At 41.2% G+C, this 24,253-nt stretch overlaps 1 protein-coding gene across 2 annotated transcripts in view; it reads left to right on the plus strand.

Annotated features, from left to right (window-relative positions):
- The window catches only part of RARB (retinoic acid receptor beta), a 678,155-nt gene that overhangs the window by 236,830 nt on the left and 417,072 nt on the right, over window positions 1-24,253 (plus strand). The window contains exon 3 of one of the 2 annotated variants that reach the window (XM_030550971.1): window positions 2,612-2,718. The exons of the other annotated variant lie outside the window; for it this stretch is intronic. The gene's annotated coding sequence lies outside the window, so the exon portion shown is untranslated. The remainder of the gene's footprint in view (window positions 1-2,611; window positions 2,719-24,253) is intronic. 2 annotated transcript variants of the gene reach the window in all.

The following is a 24,253-nucleotide window of genomic DNA, read 5'->3' on the forward strand; positions in this document are numbered from 1 at the left end:
TTAAAAAAAATAAACCCTAGACCCTTTGCCTCATCTTGAAGCCTCTGCATGATCAGCCGTTTTGTGTTCATAACGCTGACCACAAGAGTAGAGACCAGTGCAGGATCCATGCTTTCAGGCACAGATGGCAGGTGTGTGGTAAACTGGGGCTGCTGAAAAATGGTGTGAAACGTATTCAGATGCCCATGGAATGATGGGACAGAAACTGCATCATGGCATGTTGAACTCCGCTCCCATGATGCACTGTGTCCACTCTACCTTCCTATAAATCTTAGCTGCAGAAGGTGGTGAGTTGCACAGTGGAGTATCTATTCACAGTATAGCACTTTCACTGTTGATGCTAGAGCAGCAATTGTGGACGTGCTCCGCTGACAGCAGGAGCGTTGTGTGAACATGCACAAGCGACGTAATTATAGCAGTTTGTGATCATTGGCATAACTTGTGTTGACTTAGGCTATGCCTACCCTATAGAGTTAAGAGCTTGTTTTCACAAATAGATTTAAAAACTAAATTAAACTGTTGCAAAACCCTACCTAGACACTGTTATTTCAGTTTGAATTCAGTATATCTTAAGTCAATAAGGAATCTGCTTAAACTACATTGATATAAGCTACCCTTAGGATCAAAATAAGACAGTCTATAGAGGGTTTTGCATTGGTTTAATGAACTCAATTTTAAAATACATCTTTAGTAAAGGGATGCGAGTTTGTGTCTAGAGCAGGCTTAAGATTGTATTTTTAATTACTGGCCAGGGTGCCTAAAGCTTGGGTAGGCATTCTTTTACATTAGTTATATCTATAGGAATAAATGCTTTCAGAATTTAATATATTGTTTTATATTCATTTAAGGCTTTTAAGTTATGGTCTTATCTCGCTTGTTTTTGCTGTTCTTTCTGCAAGTGCATTTAAACACTAGAAAAAATGTGTAAAGTTGGAGTAATTTTAGTGTATCTGTTCTAAAAACCTATTCTCAGATTCTTTCTTTGGTGATGTTTTATGAGTTTTAAAACCAGAACCTTGATGTGTTTTTTATAAATAAATTTTACATATTTATGTTAAATACAGTATGAGTGTATTACTTTTATTTATTCTGAATTGCTTCAGAACAGTTGTATCTCTCAACTAATAGGCTTGCTCTTTTGGCAAAAAAGAACCCAAAAGCCTGATATTGCAAAAATGTATGCCAATGATGACATCTTGTTTGATGTACGTCTTCTGCCTTAATATGTTAGTTGCTTATTTATAAGGTCAAATAAATTTAAAAAAACAAATTAACGTTATCTTGCTGGTGAGCCACTTACTGATTTTAATTGTAACTGTAAAAAACAGATACCCGGGGGGGAAATATAAGCAGTAGCAACTAACATTGTTATGATAGCCCGAGGAAACAAGTGTAACAGACAGGATCTTTGTAATAAAACTGTAAAACAATTAAAATAGCTTCACAAAGCATGCTGGTTTCTAGGCTGTCCAAAGGAAAAGACTGTGAAGGGAGAGTCAGTCAGTCACAGCGTCACAGTTATTATAAATTACCATCTCCTTTTTTGAGGGGGGAAAGGGTGGGGGAGGGAGGTGGAAGATGGATAACAAAGGTGACAAGTAAATACATGCTACATAAATATGCATAAATCCATTACCATCTGCCACATTGTCCAATTTGACTGGGTTGTCTTTCGATGTCTACCACATAAATCAGTTTAAAGCAGTTTCCCTTGAGCAATATTTTCTATAATGAATGGGTTACGTTCTTGGGTTGTGACTGAAGACCTGGCAAATAATATAGCAAATATAGTATTTACCTTTTAAAAAAAATGTTGCAATCATAGGATTTATTTTGCTGTGCAACCATTAAACATTGTATTAGTTACTGGAAGCCAGACTGTGAAGTTAAACTACCATAAATTTTGCTTGGCTAGTACTTTTTGGTACACAGTTTTGTACACAATTGGTGAGGCATACAGCAAGTAAGGAAAAGAAGTTCAAAATGGCCGTTTTTGTGCTAGAACCCTGTGACTGTTTTAAATAGTAATTTTCATAAAGCTGCATCTCAGCGTTCACCAGTGCTGGTGGCTATTCTTCATATCATCGCTATGATGTGTTTCAGCCCCTCTTCTCAGTGTTGCTCAATTATTATTTTCTTTGTTGTTGCTTAATTCTTTGCCATGGCATTCCTACAGATAGTAATCTCATATCCATCTCTCTATGTTCAGTTCCTGAAATATTCCAACATCCTGTTCTGGATTTCTTCTAATAGCTACCACTTATCACTTTGTGGTGGTACACACTCATCTCAGCATGAGTTTCCGAGGCTGTGTTACACCATTCTGACAGTGAAAAGGGGCCTTCGTGTCAATGAGAATCAGGCCCCATCTGCCTTTTCTCTTTATGATTTTCTAACTGTATCACAGCAGGATGGATAAGAATCATTATTTTTTAATCATTGATTTAAAAATGTAAATTATTTTTAATATAAATTGATTTTTTTTAATTTGCTTGTTGCTAGTTCTTCACTCTTCCTCCATTTTATAGTCTTAAAATGTTAATGTGGGTGCTTACTACCTTTTTCCATACTGAGTTTCCTAATAATTGATAGACTTTCTGATTTTATGTAGATTTCTTGTACGAAGAAGTTTCACACTTAGAATTGTCTTCTCTGCTGACAAAGACAAGTCAAGTGTCGTCTTACTGTGAGAACAACACAAACCCAAACCCAAAATTGGTAAGTAAATAGCCCATCGTGTTGTTTGCAACCTACACCAGCTGCCAACATAGCAAACTTCTGCAAGTCAAGAAAGCCAAAATACTTCAACCTGGCTATGTTCCTCCATCAGTTTGCAGTTTGAAATCAAGGGGACTTGTGCTCCTAAGTCACTTAAGTGCTTTTAAAAATCTCAAAAGTAGGGGCCTAAATATGTATTCGGGAGTCTAAAAATTAAAAAAAAGCTTCGGCCTATGTGTATGAAAAAGTTCCCAATAACTTTCTTAATGTGTTGAAAATCTCTAATTTTACATTATTAGCACTGAAGCAACTGTTGTGACAGGCATTTTAGCCCACAAGAGAAAATATTTTAATAAAAATACAAATTCAGGCCTTGATGCTCCAAACAGTTAAGCACATACCTAACTTTAAGTTCATTAGTAGTCCAATTAAAGTCAATAGAACTATTCATGTGAATAAAGTTACATGCCAACTTTAGTATGTAGGTGATTAGGCCTTAATTTTTAGTTTTTAATTTTTTGCATACAGAAATTTTGTAAAGTTCAGATAAGATACCCTATGAATAGCGGCATTTAAAAAAAATCTGTTATTTAGACCATTCATTTTAATCTAAAATTGCAATAGCAGAAATTTTCAGATTAGTTTTACAGAGCCTTAGCCTGATTTAAATCAACAATTTTTTTTAAATCAAGTTTGATTTAAATCACTCCAGTCTGTCTCACAGGAACCCCATATTTTAGAAGACTATCTTTCTCATCCACTGATTTGAGGCTCTGCCTTTGATAGCCACATAGGTTAATAAGCCACATCATACAGGCTTGCTGAAGACTGAACATCATGACTAGCACATCATTTTCTAACCAAGTAACCTCCAGTTTCATGAATACTGTATGTGCCTTAGCTCAGGGGTTCTCAGCCTTTTTCTTTCTGAGTTTCCCCCTCCCAACATGCTATAAAAACTCTGTGGCCCACTTGTGCCACAAAAAATGTTTTTCTGCGTATCCAGTAGATTAAAAGCCAGGGTCAAATTGTCCAAGGCCCCACACCACAGGGAGCTCCGCAAAGCTAAATTGGCTTCATCCCCATGCAGTAGGGTTCAGGCTTCAGCTTTGTTCCTAGGCAGCGGGGCTCAGGCTTTGGCTTTCTTCACTGGGCTCCAGTGACTCTAGCACCAGCTGTGCTCTCTGGTTTATTTTGGCGGACCCACTGAAACTTGCTTCCGGCGCCCGAGGGGGCCTCAGACCCCTGGTTGAGAATCACTGTCTTAGTTAACTTCCTTTTGTTCTTATCTGCTTTGCTCATATGAAGGAGGAAAGATGATCTTGTGGTTAAAGAACAGGACTGGAAATCAGAAAATCTAGATTCTACTTCCAGCACTGCCACAGACTTCTTGTATGACTTGTGGCCCTAATCATACAGACTCTTACTCACACGAGTAAAGTACTTTGATAAATAAGGATTTTAAAATTGGGCCTTATTTCCTGGTCCTCAATTTCCTCATTTATAAAATAAAGGATTGGTAAGTATTACTATCTGACAGAGATGTTATGAAGCTAAATTAATTAATGTCTGTGGAGCATCTTGAAATCCTTGGATGGAAGATGCTATATAAATGCAGACAATAATTGTGTATACTACTGATCTAATCTAGCAGAACTCTAGGGCAATATGTCCAAGGGAAGGTAGTTCTTAAACTGCTGTCCTGCTCTGTGCCTCAGGTAATGTGGTAAAGAAATAAAACCCACACTAGAAATGAGGTAATTTGTTATTATTTTAAAGCTAGGATGGCAGTGAACAGGAACAAAACAATTGCTCTGAAACCAATTTGAATGTTGTTCAGACAAATAAAAGACTGAGGCAGTTGTTGACCTCTCTTGACAAACAGCTGAAGCCAAAAATGGCCGTTGAGTCGTCGCTTAAGGACTTAATGGAGGAGATCTTTCAAATCAGAGAAACAGTAAATAAGGTAGATGGAGCTTTTACACACGTTAAAATTGAGATAGCTCAAATGAAAGCCAACCTAAATGAAATTAAAGAAAAGGTGAATGAAGCTGAAAGAACATCTTGGTGAATGTGAGGATGAATTGCTTACGTTAAAGACTCATAATCAAATCAAGCTTCTGGAAATGATCTTTGGAGAATCAAGAGAACAGGAGCAGCAGAAAATCTTAAATTTTCTATCTGGACATCCAGAAATGGCTTGAAGGAGATCATCCAGGGAATGGTATTGAAAATATGGTAGCAGAACTGATGAAACGGAGTACTGAAAGTTTTTTTTTTTGAAATGGAAAGGGCACATAGATTTACCAGTGCTTCACAGAATATGCACAGTAAACCTAAATCTTTTATATTAAAAATATTGAGATTTGAATGTCCTGCAGATGGTAGTGGTTCAGTCTCTTTCTTATTAGCCACTAACAGAAGTTGATCCATTAAAAGATATTACCTCACCTTCTGTGTTTCATTCATATTCTGGGACCAACACGGCTATAACAACACTGCAAATAGTGGAAAATCTTCTACTTAATATTGTTTTGTCAGTTTTTGAGGAATTCTCTTTTGATTTTTGCTTGATGTGACTCATCTGTGATTGACAGGTCAACTGCTTCCATGCTTCATGAAGACAGGACCTAAATTATTACATCTCCAATAGAGTGACAAACCAGCAGTAATTAGAGTAACCAAAATCAAGTTACCTCAGGATTTAGGAGGGGTTAGTTTCCCAAACACCAATAGATGGACAAGTTCATGCTTTGCCAGAATGTTATTTCCTTTAAAATTTAACATCTTGTTTAGGGATCATTGTGAGGGCCAGATTCTCTGGGTAAGGGGCTGGATTCTCTAGTCTGCCATATAAATGACACAAGTTAAACTTGGCACAGATGAGCCTAAAGTGGACAGTGTGTCCCACTGGAAAATGTCTTTGGTGTTGGAATCCACTCTCCAGGGGGGGAAGAAGGAATTTGTTGGGGCCAGGAAGAGTGTTACACGGGGATGGGGCATGGCAGTGTGAGACAGTGCTACACCTGATTCTCCATTGTATAAATTCTCTGAGGTGCCATATGTCAATTACATAAATTAAAGCTGCTTTCTGTAGGTTTAACATGTGCTGGAGCCAGGTGGCTCAGAATCAGAGAGCTGTAACTAGCTCTCGGACAGCCTCCCTCTACCTGCCAGGGTGGAGCATGATTACCATGGAGAATAAAGCCCAAAATGCATAGTCTGCCACTGAATAGGACAACCCTAAGGAAAGGGGTTGGGTGAGGGGAGTGGTGGGGAAGTCTGTAGAGCAGAAACCTCTTCTTAAGGTTCAGGAAAATCTGTCTAATTTTTCTAAGATACAAGGTGAACTCTGCAAATTAGGTTAAATTAACCTAACATCAACCTTGCTGTTGGTCCACTGCTCTCAATGGATGATAATTGACGATAGTTCCTGAAAAGAAAGAAGAGACTTGTTCAGTTTAACATTTTAAGTGTTCATTTCCCCAGGAGATTTCTGAATATATGCAGTCTTTTCATTATTACTTTGCTATTTTATTTCCTTTAAAATGTCTTTTAAGTCTCCAATGGGATAATACAGCAATCCAATTTTTTTAGTAATTGCAACTGGGAACAGGTTCACTCATTTGGAAAAAAATAGTAAGCGACTCAAACTTTGTGTCACGGTCATCAAGATTTTTGAAAATTTGGTTTACTTTTGTTTTCATTTTCACATCTGTACTTTGTGATTCCAGTTGAAGTCAGAAATTACCAACTACCACAAGAAATGCTGCTGTTGATATTTCCTCTTTGGCCAGAACCAGAATCTACAAGCATCTTAATCTTGTGTTGAGAGAGTGTGTTCTCAGAGCTTTTCAGCTACACCCAAATTTTGCAGACATAAATAATTTGGGTAGTATGGCTATCATTTGGAGAAGCTTTCAAATTTTGCGGTGTTTAGCCCAACTGAACTTCACAACCTTCAAATCAGCACTTCTAATTAGTGGGAGTTCTTTGGAGTGTGTAAGATAAGTTACTTGCAATGCTTTTTGCAGTAGAGAAGTGGGAGCCCTGAATGTAATGAACATAAAGGAGATACTTTATGGAGACTGCTGAACACAGACTGAGACCGTGCCACTATCTTTGGTTCTCTAGCTCCCAGAATAAATAAACACAGCCTGTGCTACATAGTGATGCTATGATGATGCGGTTCTGGCGGCATCCAACTAAGAGTGCCAATTCAGGACAAATTGCTTAAACAGGGCAGTTACAGCCCAAGGCTGGGGTTTTTCCACCTCTAAGGCAAACCAAACTAGCCAGAACAAGAGGACTTTGGTCTCATCCTACTGGCTAACCACAAGTCACACAAGCAATTTCCTTAGACACTCCAGTCTTCCAGTATCACCACCAGTGCCACTCATCCTGAGGATGAATGGTTCTGAAAACCAACACCCCAATAAAAGAAAACGGTTCTCTTGATCCCAAAGAATCTAGCCCCAGACCCAGGTCAATATGCAGATCAGATCTTACCCACAAATCACGCTGTTGCCAATTCTTTAGAATCTAAAATCTAAAGGTTTATTCATAAAAGGAAAAAGACAGAGATGAGAGCTGGAATTGGTTAAATTGGATCAATTACATACAGTAATGGCAAAGTTCTTAGTTCAAGCTTGTAGCAGTGATGGAGTAAACTGCAGGTTCAAATCAAGTCTCTGGAGTACATCCCCTGCTGGGATGGGTCAGTCAGTCTTTTGTTCAGAGCTTCAGTTTGTAGCAAAGTTCCTCCAGAGATAAGAAGCAGGCCTGAAGACGAGATGGAGATGAGGCATCAGCCTTTTATCGGCTTTTCCATACTTCTTTGTTCTTACTGTGGAAAATTACAGCAAAATGGAGTCTGGAGTCACATGGGCAAATCTCTGCATACTTTGCTGAGTTACAAGGCATATCTGCCTTCTCTCAATGGGTCAGTTGTGTAGCTGATGGTCCTTAATGGGCCATCAAGCAGGCTAGGCAGAGCTAACACCAACTTGTCTGGGATGTCTCCCAGAAGCATAGCATAAGACAATACAGAGCTAATACTCATAACTTCAACCACAAAATGACACATGCATAGAAGACAGCATAATCATAACCAGCAACCCATAACCTGGTCTTAGACACCTTATATGACCTCCTTTACATAAGATTTGGTGCCACTACAGGACCTTGGTTGCAACCATGTTCTATATAGTCCCAGATTATATCAATAACGTCACAGATGCCACAGCCAATCTCCCTAAATCCTGAGAGAGACTAAGTAATCATGGAGGGAGCTGCTTCATTCATCCATCCATGCCATCGCTGTAGTATTCTGCTGTCATAGTATAATTCCCAAATCTGGACCTTAGCGTCCAGGATATGGGTACTAGCATAAAGTCCTCTAAGCTTAATTACCAGCTTAGATTCTGTAGTGCTGCCACCAATCAGGAATTTTTAGGGCCTGATACCCTCTGGTCCCCCCCCAAAACCTTCCCAGGGGACCCCAAGACCTAAATTCCTTGAGTCTCACAACAAAGGGGAATAAGTCATTTCCCTTCCCCTCTCCTTTCTTCCTCCCTGGTTACACTAGGAAACCACCGTGATTCAAATCCTTGAATCACCACTTCTCCTCCCTTCTTCCCCGGAGGGATATACGCAGATAAATGCCGAGAGCAGGTTTTTCTTCCCTCCTCCCTTTCCTTTCTCCCACCAATTCCCTGGTGAGTACAGACTCCCTTCCCTGGAGTCTTACAAAAGATAACCAAAAAAAAAAAAATCAATTAGGTTCTAAAAAAAAAAAGAGGAAAACTTTAATAAAGAAGGAAAAACATAAAAACTGTCTCTGTAATCAAGATGGTAAATATACAGGGTTTTTCTAGCTTATAGACAATAGAAAGAAGCTTTCTCCAGCAGAAACACAATTTAAGCTACTTCTAGCAAGTACACATATGCAAATAGAAAAAAAACAAATTAAAAGACTATGACCGCCTTTTCTTACTTACAATTCTGAGTAGATAAGAGACTGTAGCAGGGAGATTGGCAGAAACCTGGTTGCACCTCTAGCCCCATCCAGGACCCAGAGAGAACAAAGCCAAACCCAAAACCCACAAACAAAGGCTTCCCTCCACGAGATTTGAAAGTATCTTGTCTCCTGATTGGTCCTCTGGTCAGGTGTTTGCAGGTCACTGTTTGTTAACCCTTTATAGGTGAAAGAGACATTAACCCTTAGCTATCTGTTTATGACACAAGCCATCCTAGCTCTATAGTATCTACCTGATTCCTCCAATTAGTGAGCAGCATAGTGTTGGTTATTACCATTCTCACAAGTCCTCAAAAAATGGCACTTCTAGGAGTGACATCGCTTCATTGGATCAGATGAAATAGATAGCATGGGAATTAATACTTGAAAAATCCTGTTATTGACTGAGTGAAATTTGTACAACTGATCTAGAGGTGAAAGGCTCCATATTTATTACAAATCCCCAAGTCAGTCAATTGCATGATTAAAATACATTTTGTTTTTGTTTAATCAGATTATTGTATTTTACATTGTTGTATTTGCTCTTACACTTTGGATGTTGTTGGGTAGTTTTCATTATCTTCTGACAATGATCAGTAAGTCAAACACATTCAGCTTTAATAAAAATGGTTATTTGGGAACAAAACTTCAATTAATGAAGACACAGTAGTGAACAAAAATCTTTATTTCAATAGACAAATACAAAAGAAATGTTACTGTAATGGTAATACACATCTCTTCTCCCCCCCCTCCCCTATCCCTTTATTTTTCTTAGAATTAATACCCCTGATACTATTGTTATACCTGGAGAACTGGCAACAACTGTAGTTTAGACTGCAGGAACTTTTCCATTCTAAGCCCCTGTATCTTAGTTTTGCAGTCAACTGGGCCAGAATAAATTCTCATTCTATGTCAAAATCAGTCTTGGGTTCCAGAATGCAGATGTCTGAAAAATAACCAACATAACCACTTTTTCTTTTTCAGCCAACCAGTCTCTCCAGTGGTAAAAAAAGTATAGATAATTCAAATTTAAAATAGGGAGGGACCAGTTAACTTCAGACAGAAATTTTGTTTGCTGATTTGTTTGTTTGTGAAAAGCAAACCCCAAAGAAGTATAGCTTATTCTTCAAGGTTATCAACACTCTGTTACCCTACATTCCAGACACTCTCTTACTTCTGATACATACTCTCAAAGCTAGAGATTTTTTTTCTGTATCAAAGTGTTCCTGGGGGAGTATCAAGGAAGTTGATTGTCCATTTCTGATACCCTAGAATATTAATTTAAATCTGGGATGAATGTTTATTTTCTTTGGATTTCTACAAATTAAAAACACACCGATCCAGTCAATCTCTATACCTTTGACATAACTTAAAATACACAAATAGTACCTTAAATCTCTCATAATCAGTTCAAGCCTCAGCAATCAGTGTAGCTCTAATGACTGTTCAGTAGAATGTGATCCTTTAATAATTCATCGCCATAGGTCCTTTTCTAAACATATTTCTAAACGAACAATATTAGTTTTTTATGGTTCTTGAATATGGTGTGTTAAGATGGTTAACATCCTCTGCCTGAAACTTTAGATTCAGTTGGTTAATGTAGGTAACTATTGAAGTTGTGTTTTCCATGGAAATAACCCTGAACAAGTGGTTGGGTGAGGCAGCTGTACCTTCCTTTCAGTACCTTCTTATTTTTATTTTATAATGACAAGGTATCATTGAAGATCAGTTCTAGTTTATCTCTAAATTGGATTCAAGTTTAGAGAGGAGCCAACAAATTAACCTTCAACTTGTTTGTCTAAATTACTATGTCTAAGAGAAGAGATACAAAGCATACCTTGGATTTGGTAAGGGCTAGAACGTTCATAAAACCAAAAAATTTACAAATTTCATCCTTCTTAAAAGGATCAAAGGAAAGGTCAGTGCATTTCTAGGTCTGCAGTTGCAGGTTGGAACAGCTCCTTGCATTAAAGAATCTTACAGTTTGTATCTTACCATCATCTGTAGCATTAAGAACTCGTAATATATGACTGCCTCTTGGATGTATTGAGAACCTGTTTTAGTTGAAAAGCTTTTCTATTCTGCTACTTGGCTTTCCATTCATTGCTTCATTTTGTACTGGAAAGGTGGATCTTTCTTGAACACACGTTCCTGGACGACTATACTAAATGCAATATTCTAAGGCTCCTCTGTTCAGATTACCTCTCTGTCATTGATCAGAGACTCCTATTTTATTTTCAATGCTAAAGATGAACAGAAAAAATACCTTTTATTCCTCCAGTTAATTGGATTTCCACAAGTCAACCCCAACTATCCAGAAGTGCCACCAGGTAGCAAGTTTAGCTAACGGGATTGCTAATTTTTTTAATGTTTTGTATACTTTAAAATAGCCAGTGTCTGGTCCTAAGGACGTATCAGCTGGATCTCATATGTAATAAAGATAAGGCCTGGTTAGTGTGCAGAAATTTTCAAGTGTACGCTGTCCAGCTATATCACATATTTGCAAGCATTTACAGGAAAAGAGGATAGTTCATGTGCTCTGCATTGATGGAATTGACTGCCAGGGATTTAATTCACACGGTTTTCAGGAAACAAATTTTCTAGTTGTCTTTACTTTCCCTTTATCACTCCTGTGTATTGAACTGTGCAATTCAATTTATTAAAGCCTTGCTTATTATTTATTTGATTATTAAAGCTGATACTGCAAAACATTAGCTTCAAAACTAAACCAGTGTTCAGAATTAACAGGAAAGAAGAGATGTACATCTACTATTTTTTTTTTCTTTTAACAAAAGAAAATATTCCATGAAGCAGTGCTCAATATACTGGTGTCTGGTGTTGGTAGGCCTGTTCCTACATCATGTTGCAAATATCTAGAGGCACAATAGCATGCTAACTAGATGCATTAGCCTGCATCTACATTGCAGTAAAAAACCCCACAGTACTGAGTCTCAGAGCCTAGATCAATCAACTTGGCTTGCAGGACTAAAAGTTGCAATGTAGCTGTTTGGGCTTGGGCTGGAGTTTGGGGTCTGAAACCCCATGAAGGAGGTGGGTCTCAGACCTGGGCCAACTGCGGCCATGCCAAGAGTCTTTTATTGCAATGGAGATGTACAAAATTTGTGTAAATATATACTAAAGCAGTAAGGATTGCTGATAAACTTCCTCATATTTGTTTCTGGGTGAATCCTTTGTTTTTGCGTGCATGTTGATGAGGTTCTTCATGAAGACAAGGGAAGATGGATTTAGAATATCAGATAATACCATTTTTCATCTTTTTACAATATCCAAAGATACCTGACTGTACGGAGGGATACTCGCAAAACATAAAATACACTTATCCAGTTTTTTAAAGCACAGTTTCTTAGTGTTTCGTTTTTCAAGTTGCTTTGTACATTTTTTTTCTTTTTATGAATCACTATTTCCAATATGGCTCCATTGCTTATTGCTTCACACAGTAGCTAGAACAGCTGTGTTAATTAAATAGATATGTCACAGCACTGAAGCAAGTGCCTGCTGCTAGCGTACATGGGCAGTCAAGACTTACAACAAATAGAGCTTTGCAGAGGCATTAGCAGCATAACACCAAGTCTAGTATAAAACAAAACATTGCAAAACCTAGATGCTTCTCAAACCTAATATTAAGCACAAATACAAATTCAAAATTATGTATATTCTTTAAAGGATAGCATAGGACAAGAAAATACATAGGAGCTAAGAGCATCTCATTCTGTAGATGTCAGACAGAATAGTGTATTTTCCTTGTAGCTGAACCACCTTTGTTGTGATCTTTTTAGATCTCTCAAGCTGAACTGGGTCGAGCTAGATTATTTTAATGGGAGACCTCGAAGAAACATCTGGGTGATGCAGGAAGTTGACTTTTTTTTTTTTTCATTTAATAGGTGGCTTGTTCCTTTGACTCAGTAATGAACCAATGCCTGAGTGCGATGTTAACAATATCAGCAAGGGAATCTTTATGGAAATGACTTTCCCCTGACTACCCTCTGTAGATTTTTCCATATGAGCTGATGTCTAGGTCAAGGTCATTACAGATCTTGTAGAACTTCTCTGAGGACGAGTGTTAACCCCAGCATCCTGACCAAATTTGAATGAGTAAATGACATTCTTACCAGTTCACTGCCTGACATGACAGTTACATACTGTAGAAAAAAAGAACTGGGAAGAAGATTGTGACTCATGCAGCCTTTCTCCATAATACTACTTATTTTCACATCACTTATCTGCAGAGCAGCCTGTCAGTTAATTAAGCCAAAAACTTTCTAAAGAACTCCACTAATAATGGCCACTCATTGCTCTGCATTTGTACTGCGTTGTCTTCAGGCTTTAGAATGAATGATCTTGGGGGCAGGGATCGTCGTCTTCACTTTACACATTCTGACCAAGCATCCTCTACTCTTACGGTACAATTTGTAAATGTACCAATGTAACTACATTAAAGATTGAGGCACTCAGATACTACGGTAATGGGGTTGGGGGCATAAAAGTACATGTAGGATGGGTGGATGGATAGATTTTTCTCATGAGGGAACAATGCTGCCATGGGGGAAATTGGACCCAGGGAATAAGATGGAGGAACTAGGGCCAACATATTCAAATTTTGGTTAACTGAAGTTGGGCCTAATTCAGTATTTAGGCACTTGATTAGGTGTCTTGAATTTCAGAAGTGCTGAGCATGTGGAGCCTCCATTGATTTAAAGGTGCTTAAATATGGACTTAGGTGATCAACTTTAGGCACTCAACTTTGAAGATATTGGTGTACGGCTCTGAATCTGCCTCTCAGATGAGCAAATCTGTAGAGATCTTCTTGGCCCACAATCAATTTGTGAGTTGTTTGATACAGGCGAGACTCTCTGGGTCAAGGTGTCTTTTTGTTCAAGATTTTCCCTTCTTTGCTCCTGCTACTAAAGGAGTTTTTTCCAGTGTCCCCCACTTTCTTTACAATGAGACATTTATGTCTGCTGTCTCCTGTTATGGGAAGATAGTTTCTGCTGTTAGGATGATTCCATTAGGCTGTAACAACCCACTGAGACATGTTATGCCATTCTGGTGCCAGGTTTATGTGGTTCTAAATAATCCTCAAAAGCCCTTGAATCTGGTTTTAAAGCACCATGTAGATCAAGTAGATTATAGTGTTTGCTACCTCTGAAAACATGAAACCTTGCCTTTGTGGTGACCCTGGTGAGGGGTTCCTGCCCACACACTGCTGGCTTGAGGTCCCTGGTAGGAATGTAAGACCCCAGGATAGTGGGACTGGGACATCAAGGGGCCAACAGGAGACAGAGCCGGCATCTGTACTGCCAGATTCTATCTCTCTCCTTCACCTTGCGTGGTCTGCCATTGTCCAGGAAGCAACCCTCCAGAGGTTGTGACCCCATCACTTGTGCCTGGAGGTCAAGGAGCACCTGCCCATGGAGGAAGCAGAGACAGGTTCTAGAGACAAGTGTGAAGAACAGACCGACAAGATGGATTTATGCCGGACTGTTTCTAAAAGGGATAAGACTTTGGCGACCCCTGAGCAGGTGGCAGTGGCTGAGGGGGGAGTTCTATGCCCTGAGGAGAAGGATAGCATTGCATTGGGAGACAGGTCCATGCCTGAAGCTCCCAGTGAAATATGATGAGTCCTCAAGCTCCTGATCCTGCATGCTGTGGAGATGGTTCTGGGTTCCAGCCAGGGGCTGCACTATCTACTGCTCTTGGGGAAAAAAGATATGCCAGCTGCTACCACTAAATTTCTTTCCTTTGTGAATGATGAGGATGTTACAATAGCAGCTCAGTGTTTTTTATGAGTTGGCACAATCTGAGGGAGATGAAGAGGATGATGATGATGATCTCTGATTCCTCACTGTTTCCTGATGTCCCAGCAAGTCAGTTAAGTAGGAAGAAAGGGTGGATACAGTATGAAGGAGATTATTGGCTCTTTTTGGATAGCACTAAAGGGAAGCAGGAAGTTGAGACTGAGGCCTGTTTCCCTGATTTACAGTGCTTTGTTCATTCCTCTGCCCTCGTCTTGAGAGAGACCTTGGTTGATCGTAGGAAACATTTCAGTCTCAGAAAGTTGTTGAATATAGTGAGGAAGTGGTATGGGGATTGTTCAAATTATATAGGCCTCCACATTGCCCGTTTTGTTCAAAGTACTTCCGCTTCCCATTTGTCTCTGTTGCTCTGTTGTCCCATTTGGCTCTCTCCTTCTAGTCCGTATGGTGCTGCTCAACTTCGGTGCTGTAAATACTAAATACTAAAAGGGCACAACTCTGAATTTCTGATGTTGTCCTTTTGTAAGAGAGACACTTAGACCCTGAGAATCAGGGGAACTGGTTGAAGGAATGGGAAAGGGAAGCTTTCTGAGCGAAGGGCTCCAGTGTCATTGCTGGTATTCTTTTCCTTGGGTGCAGGGGCACAGATCCTCTCTGTGAAGGAGACTGTGCTAGGCTGGGTCCTCTAGGTATAGACATGTATTGGCACTATTGTTATGCTTTTTACTGTGTACGCCGCTACTCGGGCTAAGACCATGTCTCCTTCTGTAGAAACTTGTCCATGCTGTGCTTGGCTGTGTTCCTGATGCTATTATTGTCCTGTAGATTATGTTTTAGACAGGAACCATGAGGATCCACACCCTCAGTCAGCCAAATAACTGTATTGGTTCTGCAGTCTTGGATGCTTGGGGTTCTCTCACCCCGCTGTTAGGCAGTACTCTTGGCTGAAGGCTACTCCCGACCAAGTCTCAGGGGGTAGATTGGATCACTTTTATACCATTAAGACCTTTATGAATGTTTTTTTGATCTTCCATATCTCCCGCTCACTTGTCTGATCATCATTATATCTGTCAGTGTCTCTCTCCCTCTTCCTGCCTGTGCTTTCCCCCAGCACTTTAATATCAAATTATTACAGGACTTGAATTTCACCCAGATGTTTGCTCTGTTTTGGCAGTGTTAGTGGCAGCACAAGCCTTTATATGAGTCCCCGAGACAGTGGTGGGATGTCAGAAAGGCCCAGATCTAACTGTTCTGCTAGGGTTGCCAGGTGTCTGGTTTTTGACCAGAACACTCAGTCGAAAGGAGACTCTGGTGGCTCTGGTCAGCACTGCTGATGAGGCCATTAAAAGTCCAGTTGGTGGCTCAGTGCTGCTAAGGCAGGCTCCCTGCGGCTCCTGGAAGCAGTGTCATCTCCCCTCTACAGCTACTAGGTGTAGGAGTAGCCAGGGGGCACCGCACGCTACACTGCCTCAAGTGCTGGCTCCGTAGCTCCCATTGGCTGGGGGCAGTGCCTGCGAACGGGGCAGCGCACAGATTCGTCTGGCCGTGCCATCACGTAGGAGCCAGAGAAAGGACATACCAATGCTTCTGAGAGCTGCTTCAGGTAAGCGCCGCCTGGAGCCTGCATTCCTGCTCCCTTCCCATGTCCCTGCCCCAGCCCGGAGCACCCTCCTACACCCCAAACCCCTCATCCCCTGGTCTACCCCAGAGTCTGCACCTCCAGCCATATCCCTCACCCCCCTACCCCATACCCAAACTTCCTGCCCCATCTTGGAGCCCCCTCCCACACCCTGAACCCCTCATTTCTGGCCCCACCCCAGAACCCTCATCTCTACCCCAGAGCTCATACCCCCTGCCTCAGCATGGAGCCCCCTCCCATACTCCAAACCCCTTGGCTCCATCCCCCAGCCAGGAGCCCACTCCTGCACCCCAAACAGGGCCATCCCTAGCTATTCTGGGACCCTACACAGCCTCCCTGTGGGGTGTCTGTGGGGAGGCCCCAGGCCTCCATGGGGGAGGGGCAGGGCTGTCTTGAGGGGCAGAGGGGAATCACCCCCCGGCACTCACTGGCAGCGAGGCTGGGGCCAGGCTGCTGCACTTCCTGCCGCCAGTGAGTGCAGGCCTGGCCTTGCTTCAGTTCTCAGGGGAATGGGGGCAGGGCTGGGGCCGGGAAAGGATGGGGTCTTTGGAGAAGGGATGGAGTGGGGGCAGGGCTATGGCAGAGCAGAGGTGGGAAGAGGCGGGGCTGTGGCGGAGCAGGGGCTGGAACAGCACACAGCTGCGCAGGGCACCAAGAAATTCAAATTTCAGCAGCTGCATACTTTGCATGTGGGTAAGGACGGCCCTGACCCTAAACCCATCATCTCTGGCCCCACCCCAGAGCCTGCACCCCCAGCCAGAGCCCTCACCATCTCCTCCATCCCACCCCACTGCCTCACTTCTAGCTCCACCCTAGAGCCTGCAACCTCAGCTGGAGCCTGCACCGCAAACCCCTGAGCCAGCCTGGTGAAAATGAGCGAGTAAGGGGGAAGGAGAGTAAGTGACGGAGGGGGGATGGAGTGAGTGGGGGCTTGCCTCAGGGAAGGGGTGGGGCCTCAGAGGAGGGGCAGGGCAGGGATAGGCCAAAAGCGTTTGGTTTTGTGCGAGTAGAAAATTGGCAACCCTACGTTCCGCCAACAGTATATCCAGGGTGCTACATGGTCCTTGCATTGGGCCATTAGTGCCCCGCAATGAGACATCTTGGGCATGTTCTAATTCTAAGATTTTATACAGGGCCTTAGCTAGCTGGCTGAAGGACTGTCTGGACTCTTTGATACAGGCTGATCAAACGTTGAATTCCTACCCATTGTATTTTTGATCATTTGTTTTAAATTTGTGATGTTTTTACTATTAGCAAACTTCATGGGGCATATTTCAATGGACCAGGAGAAGGCCTACAGTTAACCATAGTTATCTTTTAAAAAGTTAGATGCTTTCAGATTTGGGCCAGTGTACTCTTTATGTATTTCTTTATTGTACCACTATGTTTTTAGTGTCCTAAAGATTAATGGGGGTCGTAGCCACTTCTTCCCAGTTCTTAGAGGCATTCTTCAGAGGTGTCCTCTATCTGGGATGCTGTATGCTGTTAGGGCAGGTCTACGCTACAGGGGGAAAGTCGATCAAAGCTACGCAGTTTGAGTTATGTTAGCGTAACTCAAGTTGACATAGCTTAGATCTACTTACCATCAACTCCCCTTACTCTTCTTGTTCTGGTGGAGAACCGGAGTTGATGGGAGAGCAATCTGCAGTCGATTTAGCAGGTCTTCACTAGACCCACTAAATCGATCCTTGATGGATTGATTGCCCCAGAATCAATCCACTGGTAAGTGGAGACAAGTCCTTAGTTTGGAGCCATTCCTGCACCTCCTCAGAAGCCGTCTGCCTGACCTTTCTGTGTTGAGTCATCAGCCACTTTCCCAGTTAATCTGTTGGCCTATGCTGATTATATCTCAGTTTTTGTCACATCTGACAGTGACTTTGCACTTGTTTACAAGTGTATAAATAGACATCTTTTGCCTGCATTAACTAGGCTAAGAGTAATTCAATATTACCGGGCTCTTGGCAGTGTAGTGGTTACCCTTTGCTGCCCCAGGAGGTGCAAGGGCCCACTTGTGGGGTTAAGGTGTTCGTTTTTTAATTTTTTTTATCTGAACAATATATATTAAGGAGCAAGGGGAAAGGAGTGAGAAGAAGGTGCAAGACCGCCTACAGAAATGGCACTGGCTCCTTTCTGGACTCTCTATTTGGGGACAGGTTTGGATTGCCAACAGCCTTGTGGCTTCAGTGTTGTGGCACTGGCTAGTGTGTGTGAACCCTCCTCCAGGCTTTTTGGATCAGATTCAGAGGCATATTAACCATTTTTTTAAATAGTTGCCACTGGTTGTGCCCTGCTTCACTGTTCCTGCCATTAGATGAAGGGGGTCAGGAGCCCATTGAATTGGTCAGCAGAGTGGTGGGCTTTCATCTGAAGTCTGTTCAGCAGTTACTGTACCATGACTCCCTGCTGTCTTGGAAGTCCCTTTGACTCTCACCTATTTTTGTTGGCACTTGGTTGATTAGAGTCTAGAATTTTCCTCCATTCTGTCATGGCCTTTTTAATATCTGGCAACTTCTGCATAGCATGTGGCTGGACAAGGTGTTTTCCAATTTATAGCTCTTGGAAGAGCAGCTGTTTTTTAACTCACTTTTCCCCATTGAAGTTATCTCCTCCATGAGCCTGTTTTCTGCCTTTACGCAGGATGGGTTGACCAAGCTGTCCCACCTTCCTGTTCCTAGCTGGTCAAGCTAGACTTCAGCTGTTGCTATGTAAATCAGAATCCGGTCTGTGGTTTGTGTTTTTTTTGCATAAGGTCCTTGCTGAATTCCAGGCAGCATTCTCTCAGCAGGCTGCTCAGTATTTGCAGAACTTTTTTGCAGGGATTGTTCTTGCAGGAGGGAATCCTGTGTTCCCATTGCTAAGCTGTCTACCCTTCTGCAGATGAGATTCTTGTGCAGCCAGGCAAATTGTTGTCCTGAGAGGGTTTGGTGAATGTTCCTTTTGCATCTGTAAACAGAGTCTGAATGAGCTCTCCCGGGACAGCTAGCTGGGAGGGGGAGAGACTTCAGGAGCAAACTATATTTACATGAACACATCTACTCTGCATAGATATTGAGCAGATGGAGCAGTGTTGCTCAAAGTGATCAAATTTGGCTGGTGTTGGCTTACAAATCACTTTAGAATTGAATGCAGGGATAGTGAAATGTTATCAATGTTGTTGTCTTTATTGCATGAATAAAGGGGAGCAGAACTGAGCTTAAGCTGTGCAAAATGAGGGGGTCACCCTCTTCTGAAAGGACCTCTGTTAAGCCAGGGGCTCGAGTGTCAGAGCCCTTCGAAAGTAAAAGGGGTGGGGACAAGTGTCCCAGCCAGGAGGTATGGACCCTCCGCCAGAGTTCCCCCTAGTCTGGTTTAACCTGTTCCACACACAGTTCAAAGATAGATCTAAATAGGTTCCATTAGGAACCTTTGTTATTTTAAGTACTTAAATGAGAACTGAAATCACTTGTGGTGGGACAGCGTTTCTGCCCAGCCTCCTAAGAGCTGACAGTCACTTAAGGGCATGTCTACACTGGCACTTTACAATGCTGCAACTTTCTCACTCGGGTGTGAAAAAACACCCCCCTGAGAGCAGCAAGTTTCAGCGCTGTGAAGTGCCAGTATAGACATTGCACCAGCGCTGGAAGCAGTGCTGATAGCTATTCCCCTCATGGAGGTGGGCTTTTTTAGAGCGCTGGGAGAGCTCTCTCCTAGCGTTATGCCACGACTACACAAGCTATGTTAAAGTGCTGCTGCGGCAGCGTTTTAATGTTGCCAGTGTAGACCAGCCCTAAGAGACTGACCTGCACAGGTCACAGCAGAGAGACAGGTGGCAGTAGAAGGTAACTGACAGTTGGCCAGTGGGAGCAGCGAGCAGTTGCCCGGCGGAAGCAAAATGAGCAGAGAGGAACTGCAGCTAGCAGGGTGGCTAGGCAGAGCAAGTGCTCAGATGGCAGAACAAGCAAGGTGCTCTCTTCCCCAGGTGGAAGGTGAAGTCACACAGATGCACATCTCATCCTTGGGTCCTCACTGACCAAGGACAACCACTGTGAGTAGGGTATGCTGAGGGAGCAGAGAGGGGCACAGAAAAGGAACTTTTGGTTTGTAGAACCCAAGAACATGAGGTGGACGGCACTGCCCCACGCACTCTGGGGTGGGCATCCTGCTCAAAGTTTTATGATTATGAATCATGCTTATGGCATTTTCCCTAATTAATATCAGGTGGCTTCCCTCCTTTCATTAAAAGTTTCTTTTCTACACTCACTGTGTGTGTGAGTGGTGAAGTATTGCCTCTCAGGCACCCAGGGGTGATGTGTAATTTTCTCAGGTTACTCAGTGGGGGCTAGAGCTGGTTCCGTTTTGTATTGTTGAAAAGGAACCCCTAGATATTGAACCCGATCCTGGTTGGTGCCAGCTCCACCTGGCAGAAGGGTTACATAACCATGACCAAGAAGCAGCTTTGTGGTATGTTTTTCAAGATGTGGCACTGGCCACTCTCTCTGATGTCCCTGATACAGCTTGGAGGATGCCTCTGTTCCTGGGTAACTCTGTCCCCAACTTAGAGGACATTGTACAAACCTTCTTTTCCTAAGTGCGCCGATGACTTGCAGTGGAGGATCTTTCTGAGCATTGTCACAAACAACTGTTTTGTAGGCCATATTATCCCTCAGGTGTCTGTGCAGTGCTCCTTTTGTTTGGCTTCGCACATTTTGTTTCATTTTTTTCCTACACTGCCCCCATTTGAGTCCTCTTTTTATTGGTTTTTTTTCTTTCTTTTTTGGCAGCAGCTTTTCAGCGGTTTGGTACTGGTTTTCTACAAGTCCCTGTTTATTGTCGGAGTGACAAACAATACTCATATTCAGCCAGTTTGTGACATGGCTAACTTTTTGCTGGGTCAGGAAAACTAGCCATTTTGAAATCTCACCAGAATAGAATGGCTAGGGTTGAGAAGTGTAAAGTGCTATGGCAAGTCTGTGCATTGATTTTCACCTTGCTGCAGATTGATTATACTTTTTATAAATAGACTTGCAACCTGGACACTTTTTTGGTTGGCTTGGTGTGTTAATATTTTAAGTGAACTTGGTGATGACACTTTTTAGTGATCCATGGGTCTTGTTTGCTGAAGACATGTTTTGCTTTATTTTATTCATGTCTTTTTATGTATATATTGTAATTTAGTAACATTATTAATAGTTTTTAATGTGCTTTCGTGTTCATGTCATGTCTGTCTCTTCATTGAGTAGTGATGATGCTGAATTTCTTAGCCACTAATCACTGCTCCTGATTAATTTTTTTGTTAATTCAAGGAAGGAGATGGCAGATAGACATACACACAGTAGATGGAGGCAAGTGTAGTAATGTCTACATTTTGAGCAATTTCTATTTCTATAAAAACACAGTTTGAAATGTAAAAGCTCTAAAATGTTTTGTGGGTATTATGCTAAGAAGTGCCACAGGTTTCACCATCCCTAAACTCATCCTGATTCTCTCATGCTGAATACAAAGCTATAAAAAACTTCAGTGCATTGTCCTACATATTATATTGAGTTGTCTTTGAATATGTGATATAGCATGGGATTATTCAGTGTGACAACACTTAACCTAACATAATCCAGTTCAGTGCACTGAAAAGTAGAATGATAGATTATTTTACTAGGATGGGTACCCATCTGTTGTCACTGTAGTTACCACAGAGTACTTGAATAGGAACATAAGAACAAAGGAATTGTCATATGAGATCAGACCAATGGTACATTTAGCCCAGTATCCCATCTGTGACAGTGGCCAGAACCAGCTCTTTCAGATGAAGATACAGTATTTGTCATCCTATTCCTTAGCATTTTGACAATTACTGTAGTTTACTGCATTTGTGTTGGTAAGAGGAGGTACTTGTATAATGTGAAACAATGGCCTATGTACATAAAGAGAATTTATAGTTTTTTAAAAAGAAGCAAAATGCACAAAAGTATGCAAATAGTTAAGGGAAAGTAGGTACATTTAATATAATCTAGTAACTATATTATGTTAATGGGCATCTGAGAAGTGCCTTTATATATTTGCAGCAGTGTGACTTAGGTATATACCTATGTCATAGAGTTGAAGAAATGCCATTGGAGTCCAGCACCCTTCCTTCACTAGCAGAACTAAGTACTGATTTTTTACTCCAAATCCCTAGCTGGTCCCCTTGAGGATTGAATTCACAACCCTGGGGTTAGCAGGCCAATGCTCAAACCACTGAACTATCCCTCCCCTCAGTTATATGAAGAACAGTTACCAACTATAAGAATGGTCTTAACTTTTTTCTCTGTTAGTATTTTTTATAATTTTGGCCCTCTGTAGCTTAGGGTCTGCATTTCTCCTTGTTCTTCATCCTAAGTGGGACTTTTGCTTACATGAGGAACTCTTCTTAGTGGAGGATTCTAAACTTTAGAGTTTGTTTTTCCATTGGCTCAACAGACACATTGCAAAAGCTATGCTTTTGTTTGCAGGGATGAAATTTTTTACCATTATTATTTGATTCTGTATCCATCCAAGTGGTTTAATGCAGTGGATTTGTATCTTTTCTTTTAAATGCGTAGATTTGGAGGATGCAATAGGTATATTTTATAAACGGAATCAGTTAGTAAGTATTGTCCTTATTGAGCCTGCATGCTCTGGTGATGTGCAGTGAGGGATTTTCAGTTGAAATGAAGATATGTGCTGAAATGTCTTTTTGCTCAGGGTAACTCTTTTTAAGGCTCCAGTGTTGTATCTGATAGTGCTCTGGCAGACTGCTGCACCTGTGGGGAGCCCAGTTGATTTTAGTCCACTCACTTGCTATCAGTTGCAGTATTGGGGCCTAAAGTTATAAAACTGATAATATGCAGACATTTTAAGGGAGATCTTTCATTTATGATGAACCACAGTCATTTCATTTATTGGGATATATTTTTCATTGGTTGTATAGTTTTCTATCTCTAGATCCTATGACTTTCTTTTCAGTTATCTGATTGTTTTTATCAAAATTTCATAGCAGACATTGTCCACTTTCTTAGGTCCTAAAATAAGTAATGAAAACCATCATAAAGCCAGGACTTTGAAATTGATTTCTTGAGTTTAAGATATCTGAGGTCTTCCGGGATCAGTATCCTTTACTCTGTCATACACACATGTATGCTGCTTCCATAAGAATAAATAACTAAAACTCTTTTTAAGGTCTAGTTTGTAAAAAAATAAAAATAAAAATAAAACATTTATTGGCTACTATATTTTGGACATTATATTTCTGAAGCTGTATTTGATGCTTTGTGTCTCATAAAATAAAAATTACGAGACTGAAGTCTGTAGTCAAAAAAAAAAAAAGGGCTCGGTGTGTCACTCTATTGCCAAGAATACATGCTTCTGGTTAAAACCAGCCTTCTCTTTAATGTGCTTCTATTAATTTTTAATGATAGCTAATAAATCAAAAATTGATAAGGCCCAAAAGATGGATTATTCATCTGGTTCTCCTTTGTGGTTCTGTGCTTCAGTGCACGGATAATCTTTTAGAGCCCAGTGGTTGGAATCTAATTCTCAGGTGTGGATTACAAATCACAAGATGGTCTCTGAATTAGTTAACTTGCAGTGGCTGTGTATGTTCAGTGAATACTAGAATAATGCTCAAGGACACAAATTTTGGATTTGCCATATGAATAGGATGTAATAAAGAGGGACAGAAAAATGATTTAATTTTTTATTTCCATTATGAATATCATAGGATTTCCTGAAGGTAAGTCACTTTCAGTCCTGGGTGAGCTTGCTTGCTCTAGCCAATCCCACCAGGTGCCGCTGTAATGCAGTGATGGTTAAGAGACCTAAAAGGAAATGGAAAGATATACAATCCAAAATTACTGATTAATACAAATCAAAGGGCAAAGGAAATTGCAGCATGTGCCCTGTGACCTGACCAAGTCAATGTGAGTCACAAAGGGAACCTTGATTAATCTGGAGTGATCGTCTAAATATGAGAGGTAATACTGCACTACCGAATATTATACCTCCTCAGATACAGATTGGTGCAATGTGGCCATATCACAGCAGCATTTTGATGTGAAGAGAAAGGAAATTGAAGAGTCAGGCCACAGGAATAGATCAGAAATGGTTTACAAAGGA

Source organism: Gopherus evgoodei, chromosome 2 (genome assembly GCF_007399415.2).
Source record: "Gopherus evgoodei ecotype Sinaloan lineage chromosome 2, rGopEvg1_v1.p, whole genome shotgun sequence".
Taxonomy (NCBI): domain Eukaryota; kingdom Metazoa; phylum Chordata; order Testudines; family Testudinidae; genus Gopherus; species Gopherus evgoodei.